Here is an 11,935-nt window from a genome sequence, read left to right as displayed (position 1 = left end):
CGGGATGAGACACTTGGGCTACAGCTCCGGACAGGAGTCCGGAGCAGGGATAGGAAGCGAACAGAAAACAGTGGTTAGTGGATGATAAGAATGGCAGGGATGTAGAACAGAGAGGCAGGAGAGGAGGGGCAGTGAAAAAGGTGCCAGTGTGCAACAAGGAAAAAACCCCGGCAGGCTACCATTATGGCAGCATACCTATTGGACGGGAGGCAAGGGACCGGCATAGTCATGAGGACGACCCTAAGACAGTCAACACCAGATCACGGCACAGAGTCCATTAAAGCAATGACCACTTAGTCCGCCAGAGACTCTATGATCCACGCCAGCACCAGGCCATGTCCCTCAGCTGAAGGATTTACTATATAGATATGTTTTGAGCCTAGACTTAAAGGTGGAAAGAGAGTCTGTTCCCCGAATCTCAGTGGGTAAGCTAGATATCAGTGAAAGAGAACAGATGTAGCTAATGCTCAGATTTTCCACAGAAGTCACTGTGTGAGGGTTTTGCCATCTAAACATGGAATTATGGGAAACATGGTTTCCCCAGTGAGCTCTTACTCAATGAAATTGTATTTATTAGTATAATTTGTATTTATTAGTATAAAAAGCACCCATAGAGGTCCTGGCAGTCAGATGTAGACCTTTCTACCTCCCAAGAGAGTTCACAACAGTGATCATCGTTACTGTTTACATCCCCCCTAGCGCTAATGCTAATGCTAGCGGGGCCCTGGGTGAACTCTATGGGAAAATCAGCAAGCTACAGATGGCTCACCCCAATGGCTTCTTCATCGTCACTGGGGACTTCAGCAACACAAATTTAAAGACAGTACTTCCGAAATTCCACTTAAATGCACATAGCCACTTTATGGAAGGTGTAACTTTACAATTTACTTGCACACTTCTGCCTGCCACCTTTTCCATTTCATGTCTTGATATTTTGTCTATTTATTGTCTTGATATTTTATCTATTTCTTATCTTGTGTATGCATTCACTGGCTGAATGTAGCACCATGGGTCCCAGGTACACACATCGAGACAGAGCTGAGAGAGAGAAACGCCACTGACTGATTAATGAATAATTAAATATGGCCTACCTATTTGAAGTTTACCCTCCTTCTCCTGGTCCCATTGAATTGTTTGAACACTTCCTCACAGACCTTTGATCACATAGCCTAATTGAAGAGCGTTTAGCTCTTGTCTCTCGGGACATTTTAAAAAGCTTAACGTGGCTTAATGTTCCAAAACTGCGATCAAAGATCACCAAATTTCTCTCGGACATCTCTTGTCAGAAACACCTCCTCCTGTCAAAAAATCAAAGCTGAAATCCTAGGAGTATGGTCGTTATCTCACGTTAAGCACTTTCCTCTCCATTGACGCCCATTATAAGGAAAAAGCTTAACGTGGCTAAATGTCCCAAAACAGCGATCAGTGATCACCAAAGTTGTCTGACATCTCACATGTCATAAACACTATCTCCTGACAAAAAAGCAAAACTGAAATCCAATGAAAGGGGTAGCCTAACTATCTTGCGTTAAGCCGTTTCTTCTCCATTGACCTCCATTATAAGGAAAAAGCTTAACTTAGCATTATGGACCAAAATAGCGACGTATCAGGACTACACTTCTCTAACACCTTTCTGAACTAATACGACAACCTCATGGGTTTAATATAAACACTGATGTTTTCACTGACGTTTTCCCCATAGGAACCCATTATAAAGACACTGCTTGCGGCTGGCCTACAGTTGGCCTATTGGGAATAGCTTAACGCAAATATTCATGGTTAACCTCTTACGACATCACTTGAGCTACAGCCTACACTGGGGTGGTGATCAGCAATGTGTATAATCAGCAATGTGTAGGCCTTCTGTTGCAATAAGGAACATTAAGGCTTTTCTGCCATTATAAGAAACAAGCTTAATGTGGCTTAATGTACCTAAACATGGATCAAAGAAGACCAAATTTCTCTCACACATCTCTTGTCATAAACACTTATCATAAACACACATATCAAAAAATCTAAACCAAAATCCAAGGAATATGGTTGTTATCTTACGCTAAGCCTTTTCCTTATGCCCTGTACTTAATAAAGTCGGTGCATCACAAGTTTGTTGTTTGTTTTATAGCTACTTTTTCAGTATGCTACACCTAGTTAGCAAGCTAATTTCTATTTCATTAGAAATTGAATAAAGCACAATAAATTCCAAATGTTAATAAATGCTCATGCTATTATGATCATACAATCCAAAAATGGTCTATGCTTTAATTCTGTCAGACACAATTGTCTCACAATTATCTCTCTCTCTCTCTCTTGTGGAGCGCTCACAAATCGGAAATCTCATGGTACGCACAATGCATACAGTCGTACACCTGCAGGCACCCGTGATCCTAGGTATCTGTTTAGCACTATCGCCAGATTAACTAAGAGTCCTGCATCAATTAACCCTAACTTGCCAGCAATTTATAGTTGCGATGACTTCATGAACGTCTTTGATAGTAAAATCATAAAGATACGAGACACAATACAATTTCCATCGACTTCTCCCTCCTGCCTGGCCAGTTCCGTCCCAGACAACGTAGGTAGTGTATGTCCATTAGACTTACTGCGTGCTTTGACTCTTTTATACCCATTGAATTTAGTGACTTTTTTCTTTAATCAATTCATCTAAAAACTCTACCAGCCAACTAGACCCCATACCAACCGGCTTCCTAAAACAGCTACTACCTGCAATTGGCACACCACTACTAAATCTTATCAACGCCTCCCTTACGTCTGGACATGTACATCAGTCCTTTAAAGTAACGTGCAGTACATGGCATGAAGTAAATGATTGTATTATTGAGAAATAAGGAAAACATCTATACCCACACTACTGATGCAATGCAGAAGAAAACAAAAATGCTTATTTAAGATGTGCTGCTGCTACTTTGACATGCAATAGTATGCATGGCCATCTGTACAGGCATGATATTTTTATATAAGAACTAAATGCGAATAATCATTTGTCCCATCCTCATTATTTAGCCTTGACATGCTTGAAGTTGCTTCAATTACACATTACTCACAGACATTTGTATTTGACTGCTTGCTTTCAAAAATGTACTTAGCTTCTTAGCACAAATGGATACCTATGTATCGGATTTTGGTTTAAGCTGATTAATTGAAGTTAGGATGTATAGCACTTGCAGTGAGACAATGACAATTTGATGTGATTTCTGAAGGTCATGTATTTGCCTGTAACTAATAATTAATACAATTCACAACTTCAGAACTGGTCACAAGTTTACCGTCTACTAGGCTGGAAAGATGCCTTTTTGCAATGTAGCCAGGAATTATGAAAGTAGTAGTATAGAGAAGTCTATTTCAAGTTACACTTGAACTCAAATTTAACTCAAAAAAACTCATTGCTTTGCAATGCAAGCATGTTAACTTGCTAACAGGGAAAGTCTGCAGTTCCCTGATAGCTGGTTGTCATATCTTGCATCTTGTGGGTGGTCATGTTAAGTGCATAGCTACCAGTGAGGTAGGTTCTAGTATGACATTGTGTTTTGATTTGTGTCTTTATAGCATTTCCAATAAAGAGATCAATTTGGCTATGACTGATCCTTGATGGTTTCAATGCTTTGGCAGTAGACAAATTATTGAAATAACTGATACTGTCTTGGTCCCCATATTACATTTTTAACACCTTACATTGCAGTGTTCTATCTACTCTGAAACTTGCAGGGAGCAAATCGGCACTTTCTACCCTAAAAGGTGGTCATTGCCACTTGGGTTGATACTTGAGCAATATCAGTTGCAACCATTTCAGTTATGAGCACCAAATGAATTATACAAATGTTAGGTAATCCAGGAACTCAACCTGGCATAACTGTGTTCTTTTGGTTTGAGGCCATGTATGAGTAATATAAACCTAGCATCTTAAAATCTAAATCTTTCCTGGCAGTGACTACAGAAGCTAACATAAGGATGCTACTCTGTCTACTGATCGTGGTCACTATACATTCAATTAACTAAAGTTGCACTTGCTAATCAATTGCTGGGGTGTGGTCTCAAGGATCTCAAGATCTGTCTCTGCTCTCTGACGATGAAGAAATACTCTGCTAATATGCATTCACTGCGTAGGGCCTGATAGAAATTATAATTTATTTTGGTGATCAAATTTTCTAGTATTCCAGAGAGGATAGTGGAAATATTTTTTGCCTAAATATGCTGAAAGCCCACAGGAGTCCCTTGCCCATTCGCTCTAGTAAAGCAAAGTTAAATGCCGTGCATTGCCCTTTCACAATTGATTGGGGGAATCTAAATAAAGATTATCTCCATGCTGCCTTGAGCTGTGCTCAATGCTATGGAATGACAGGGGGGAACATTTGAACACACATTCTTCTGACACATTAGCCCTAGATCCTGGGTGGTCAATTAATACACTAAATACAATGACAAGTGTAAGGAACAGTAAGTGACTGGTCCAGGCAATTGGCTCCAGCGTTGAAATCCATGGCGATCCACCAGCAGTATTGCAAATGGTGCACAGGGATTATATTAACCTGCCCATAATCTAGTTTGACCTGAGTGAGAGGGCATCTGCATGTGCTTGAGCAGGCTTTGCAGTAGTCAATATGGAAAGATTGTAGCAGGACACTGGGCACAATAATACCACCAAAATAAAGATGCAGTTAATTGTTACTGTTGAACAGGCAGATAAAAAATAAATTAATATGGTATAAACGGCGTCAATCCCTTTGTTTGCTCTCGGAAACCCAGAAGAGACTGGCACTTCCACACACACAATAATTTTGCCTTGTCCAGGTAGCATATACATTATGTGCATAATATTTTACACTTTCAACTACTTTATTGCATCACACTAATCAATGACGACTTCTCTCCTCACTAACATTATCTATTTGACCTGTGACTTTAAGGTTACAAACACAGTTAAAATACCTTGCAATAAGAGGTTTAAGTTTTGCCCTTTGAAACCATCCTTCAGGGGGAAATGCACTGATAGAGAGATACAGTGGTACAATTCCTTGGCAGTGAAATAAGGGTTGGGGTTTGGTAGAGTGGTTGCCAATCTCGTGTAAAGTGACACTAAAAGGCAAAATGGGGTGGATTTGGCTCTGGCAAATACAGCAAGTATAATACATCTCACTCTTCACTTGGCAGATTCAAATACGCCACCATAGCCTAAACTATTGGAAAGTCACAGTACAGATAAGGTGCTTACCACTGCCTAACAACCAAGTGATTTTTTTCTAATTATGCTAAGAAAATGTTGGTTTAAGTGACTTGCTTATGTTGCATATGTCGGGAGTGGACAGTATGCCCAGCCCCGCCCCAACTGGTTCACTCCCTCCTAGGGATCCACCCGCCACAAGGACACCAGGACAAGGTGTGTAGGATAACACGCTCTTTATTTTACAAATTAACGAAAAAAGTTTACATGCAAATTCATAAAAACAAAGAGACGCTATTACGTTCCCACTCGCAGCTGTTCTCCCTCCCCCGCCCTGCCCTCCCCTTCTCGGACCCAGATGAGCAGCCGTGCATCCCCACACACCACGCAATTTCCTTCCGCACACATGCCCCACTGCAATACACTCCGTGATCTGGCGCCCCCGCCACCCGGGCACGAGGAGAACCGCTCTTTTCCACGCCGGGGCACCAGGCAGCGAATCCCGTCCAAAACCCAACAATTCAACCAACGCATTAGCCCTACCGCACGCCCGAGCCCCCTCGCTCTCCCGGGGAGTACAGTGCGTCCCTTTAAACTCCTGACACATATTTGAAAATTTTTGTCAGTCTTGGCTTGGGAGTAGGCCTACATTAATGCCGGGTTCAGACTACACGATTCCAGCCCGATTTTGACGTAGCCGACAAATTTCCAGCGTCGGGCCCGAAAATGAACATCGAACAGCGAACGGGTCTTGTAATGTGACAGGCTAATCGACGAACAGCAATGTGGCGTCTGGGACGCCCCACGACACCCCGACGAAAAGTCTAGCATGTCAGAATTTTTTAAGAATCTCCTACGATGTGTTCCGAAGTTGACCAATAGGATGACAGAGTGCTCTCTGCAAACATGGAAATTAGGAATAGTAACAGTATATTGTTGTTAAACGTCGGTAATATTATTTTAATTGTGGTTACGCACACTGGCGTAGCTACAGGTGGGCCCGGATGGGCCAAGGACACCCAAATTGACAGCTGGCCCACCCATTCAAATCCACAGGAAAAACAATATATAGAAAATAATAGGCTACTTTTAAAAATTCTGTGTGTGTTTTGTCCTCATGAGGGTCAGTCCTATAGCCTAATATTAATGAATAGTAAAGCTATAATTCAATATGTGTCTGTCAGAACCTCCTCTCTTGCATTAGGTTACGTTAGCTTGAAAAATAACACGAGCGCCAAGTGGTGTTGTTTCGGTCACCTAAGATAGCAACTGGCTAGCTGATTGTCGTGGGAAGCTAGCTAGCCCTTTTTTTCAATTAACAGAGGAGTTGGGGTGTCACTGCATTAAGGGAATGACAACCATCTAATTGTGTGATTCTGTAGTTACAACCACATTGGGAAAACATCCGGCATTAAGAGCAACATTTATATTAAGGAAATGTCGAAAAGTAGTCTCAAAAGTCAGATAGCCGAGTTAAACTGCAGATTTCAAGAGGACCAATGGGATCATGTAAGCTTGGTGTCCTTTTTGCTCGGGTCCTACACTTAGGCTTTAAATAACTGTTGAGAGCCTCTTGCGAGCTGTATGGAATTTCAATGCAGAAAAGGGATGCAGAATTCACCATTTTCATTCAAAAGATAAGACGCAAAATGGATGTTGAACATAGGAGCCACCCTTCAGTAATCAAAATACTTTCCCTTTAGATATTTTCCAACATAAAATGTCTGTTAAGGGCTATCGTAACTCTCCCTATGACGTCCTAAAGTGTTGAAAGACTTTTTTTCTACAACAAATCGAATGAAAACACAGATCCTCAACAATGACAGCTCGTCTAAACAACTTAGCTAGCTAGCTCTCTTGTTTTTTGAATGGTAACTAGTCAGTTTAATCAGTGTAATCAGTATTATTATCATCTTTGTTAAACTTACTAACTACATTTACACTAGCAGGGCTTTACGTTAACTTTTTTGCTCATCGCACTGGTGCTACAGGTGTTCATAGTCTTGTAGCACAAGACAAAAACTGGTAGCACGATAAAAACGTGTTACATCTCTAAAACCGACCACAAGTAGTGCCGTTTATCATTTAAAAACAGATGAAATATTAAGAATCTCTTTGTAAATTAAAATACATTCAAGGTCTTGGAAAAATATATATTTTTAATTCAAGCACTTAAGGACAAACATATCAACATAGACTACAAATGAACAGTGTAAATACATTGTGTGTGTAGTCACAGAGCTGGCATGTCCTCTGACCGCCTCTTTAACAGTGGCCTCCTGGCCCTCTTGGAAGAGGACAACCATCTTGCTGCTACCTGACTGGGGTTAAATTGCTCTAAAAGACAGCCATCCGTGCTGATACGAATCAAGTCCTCTGTAGTGGAGACATGGAGGCTGCTGCGGGTTGAGTTTTTCATCCTATTTTGACCACAGAATCCCCGCCCACATTGAGCAGAAGAGACTGGCAGAACCAGGATTTCAGCCAAGTGCAGTAAATTCTGAAATCAAAGTAACCATGAGTAAAACTCTTACTTATTCAGGAGAGTAGACATGACTGTAAATTCTCATGAATATTCTAATATTCCCTAATAATAACAATAATGTTCTAATATTTGTTAACGTTATCTCTCTTAAAAATTTTGTTTCCTATAACATACGGATTATCACTCCTGATTTTTTCCTGAGCCTGCACCATCTACAGAACAACAATTGAGCTTTTTCACCGAAAATGAGCCAGGGGAAATCCTTTTTCCATTTCGGGTTGTATTTGTATATTTTCCTTTTTGCGTTCTCATTTGACGTTACGTTACTTCCACTTGCTTCTTCGTTGTCAGTTTGTGTTTCTTGAGTTACGTCTGTTTCCTCCTTGGAACCGGTTTTATTTCAAACTGGAAAGTATTTCTTCATCTTGTCGTCTCCTGTGCATCGATCTGAGCCAGCCCAGCCAAACGCGTTCGAGAAATGGCGCCGAAAGCATAGGAATTGTGGGAATTGGTGTTGGATAGGCAGGCGAGGTGGCATTGATTCACGTCTTCACTCACTCTCTCTCTCTCTCTCTCTCACACACACACACACACACGGCTCTGTCTCTCATCCCACCGGTGCTACTACAGTTCATTCATTCATCGCACAGACCAATTTTCACGTCGCACTGTAAAGCTCTGAATAGTTGTAGAAATCGTACTAGAGACAACGAGGCACATTCTGTACCTGCGATTTATGAGCTGATAGCAAATTCTCCGGTGTAACGTTAATGCGTGAACTCGACAGCAAGAACACAAATAGCACTTCTGTAGCCATGATTGACACTGTCTTGACCCGCCTCCCCGACGACACGCAAGGACGGGGGGGGGGGGGGGGGGGTTCAAAATTTCTTTGTATTTTATTTTTTTTTTTTTTTGTGGGCTGAGAGGTCTCTTGTGTGAAGCTGTATTTTAGCTGAAGCCCTAAGGTTGCTGTGTGGCATCTGCTGTCATTTGTGGGAGAGTCAAATAAAAATGACTCTACCACAAATGACTGCAGCCTATATTTACCATCCTATACAAAATATAATAAACAATAAACAATTTGTCACCGGTGCCAGATAGGACTGATTTAACCAAATGCAGATGCTTTAATGAGCCCTACAGTCTATTTTATGGCTTATACTGACTACTGCAGTGGTAAATTGTTGTGCGTGTACAGTAATCCTTGTTGGGAATCTTCCAATCAAATTATTTTGCAAGCTTTCGATATATCATTGGCAGTATTGATATCATTCTTTTAGTAAAGCAATACAACTATTAGGGGCCAATTCAGTCTTCAGTATTGTGCGCGTAAACCTCGCTTAAGTGCATCTGTGGAGAGTTGCCTGCTTCTGTTACTGTAAGCACATTCAGACATGGACCACTTAAGCTTGTATGTGGGACATGTGCATTTGGGGCTTTGTCCATAATGAGGGCATGTTGCTCAAAATAAGGGTGTGCCTCATTATTTTCCAAGATGCACCTATTCTGACTTGACGCTTTAGTCTCTTCTCTCACCGCAAACCCTTTTGCACAAGAAAAGGTTGAATAAGTTATCAACCCGCAGTGCCCATAAGCCTGAATTGGCCCCTTAAAGAACAAAGACTAATTAGATTTTCAGCAGTTTATAGTTAGGTCTCCTAGAACACTATGCAAGCCAACAGTGAGATCCAAAAGGAACTGTGAGAAATTCTACTCAGTCAGACTAGGTGCTGTTTCCAAATGCAAGCCAAGATATTGCAAATCTGAGTCTGGGTTATGGAGCCGATTCAGACTTCAGGGAACTGAGTGGTTTTTGTGTGCCTCATTTAGGATAAGTTTCCATTTTTGGGATTCAGACTTGACTTATGCACCTGCGTCTATCTTAAAGTGGGTGGTGCAAAGCCTCGTGCTGTAAACAAATGTAAACTGTGATGCAAAACCACATGGCCACCGTGGGTGCATGGCTTGTTCCATCTTTTTCTGAGCAGCTGGTTTCTGGATGGAAAGGAGACTTAAGTGTCAAGTTAGAACATGTGTATCTTGGAAAATAATGAGGCACACCCTTATTTCAAGCAACACACCCTCATGTTGGGGAAACTCCACCCCAAATACGCATCTTTCACAAAGGAGCTTAAGAGGCCCATGTTTTAATTTGCTTAGTAGTGATAGAGGTGCACAACTCTCTGCAGAAGCATTTAAGCACTTTACATACCCCGATCTCAAGTCTGAATCAGCCCCTCTGTCAGTACTAAACGATAACCAGGAATCCGCAACAGAAGAATGTAATTCTGTTCTCTTCTCTTCTATCACAATGGAGTAGAATATAATATTTTGAAGAGACAAGTGTCCAGAGAGCATCCTTCTGTCCTTCTGTCTGCCAGTAAAATTGCTAAGGTTGGCTTCTTAATAATAAGCAAAAATTGCAAGCATTTTTGTTGCTACCTCTTGCTTTTAAAAGCTATAATGTTTGCTGTTTTGCTAGCTATATATCCTGTTTGTTAGTCTAAGTTTTCCATCTAGCTAGCTGCCTAGCTAAGTAATGCATTTGAAGTGATAGTTTTGTCTACATTGTATGTTTGGCCATTATTGCATTACACCACCTGATTATTGTTAGCTGTAACAAACATGTATTTTTACTATTACCATTTACTATTACCACCGAGTTTCATGAGCAAGACAAAAGCAGTTTCTCTTTACACATGAACGCGACACTACTTAATTTTGGTCAGAATTCCTCTATCCTAACCACATAAACAGTAAAACAAAAACATTGAGTGGTGAGTGACATGACTACTGGTCATTACTGAATTTAATTTCTGTTATGTTCTTTAAAATCAAAATTTTGTTGCTGGCATGCTTTTGTTTCTACTATAATTGTGTCCTCGAAAGTTGTTCAGTTATAGCTAGGTGTATAATTATAATGGTAATTGTACCGATTTTTTACTACGGGACACTGACTGCAGTTTTAATTTGGCGTTTGTTTTGTATTGTACCTCATAGTATTCTGTGGCATATTCGGAAGCAAACTGTTTGATGATTGGGGTTTTACAAACATTGACAATGTTGTACTTCACTGTGTCCTTTTCAATGCCTGTCATTTCCTGTCAGACAGTCACACACACTACAGAGCAAAATCTTGTATGAACTGAGCTGTGTTTATTACTCTGTTCCTCAAGGGACACCATAGGCAGGTAATGCTGAGCGTAATCTGTGATACATTTAAGAAGATGACCCTGATGTCTCAAACCGAAGGCAAACTTTACCATCCTAGCAATCTTTCATGCATACACCCCAGTGTTTTTCTCTTTAAAATGCCCTCTAGCATCATTATTTGTGTATGTTTTACTATATGGATTATGTATACTATATGGTTCATTCAATCAATAATCAATAATAAAATTAGCTCAAGGAACTTCACACCAGAAAAAAACTCCTGTTAGCTGCATTAAATTAATCTTTGTTAGATTAGTAAGGTAACTACTTAGCTACTTGTGCTTTATGTGATGAATGTTCATTTTGATTTACCACAACTATAAACAGCTATCACACCTATATTACAAAAGAAAACAAGAGTGTATATTTGGTAAACATTTGATAGTTTACTCGTTCTATAATGAGTAAACACATGATAGAACATTTTGGACAAGCAATATTTCAGTACCTAAATATCTTGCTATAGCTCTTTCTGACACTTTGGTGGTGACAGACCAAGTGCAGTTTTCAAACCTTGGCTGTGGCCTGCTTGTGATTATGCCAGCATTAGTGAGCTTGGTTCAGATGAAGAAGACAGATGCAGAGAAGCGGAAAAGGAACTTAAGTGTCCCAGTATCTCTTGGAGTATTGTGTGACTGCCCAGGCCCATTAAGGCAGCTGGAGGGTAGAGGTTTGAATGATATACAGTGGTCGACCTCAATTCACCACCACCACTTACATTTATCCATCAGTCAGTGAAAGTGAAGTCTCAGAGGAGATGGCATGCTCCCACACAATGGGGCGCAGGCGTACCCTCGCATAATGGATAATAAGATTAGTTGCACAGTCTGGCCTGCGTCAGTGCACAGGGGTCAGTCACACGGATTACATCGCCAGCTCAGCACCGAGAAGGCTGTGGAATTCAGCGTGCACACCTGTGTTTTTTTTCCTACCTAGATTTTTGTCAGCAGATTTGGGAGCCCACGGGAATTTCATGGTACTACTCTTTGCCTATTCATCTGTTGCATTGGAAAGCTTGTGTTTTTCCACACTGGGAAATTCTTTGAATGCTCCTGTCC

This window comes from Megalops cyprinoides, chromosome 2, assembly GCF_013368585.1.
Source record: "Megalops cyprinoides isolate fMegCyp1 chromosome 2, fMegCyp1.pri, whole genome shotgun sequence".
NCBI classification, from domain to species: domain Eukaryota; kingdom Metazoa; phylum Chordata; class Actinopteri; order Elopiformes; family Megalopidae; genus Megalops; species Megalops cyprinoides.
The sequence above is the reverse complement of the archived record's forward strand: the minus strand, read 5'-3'. Positions refer to the sequence as shown.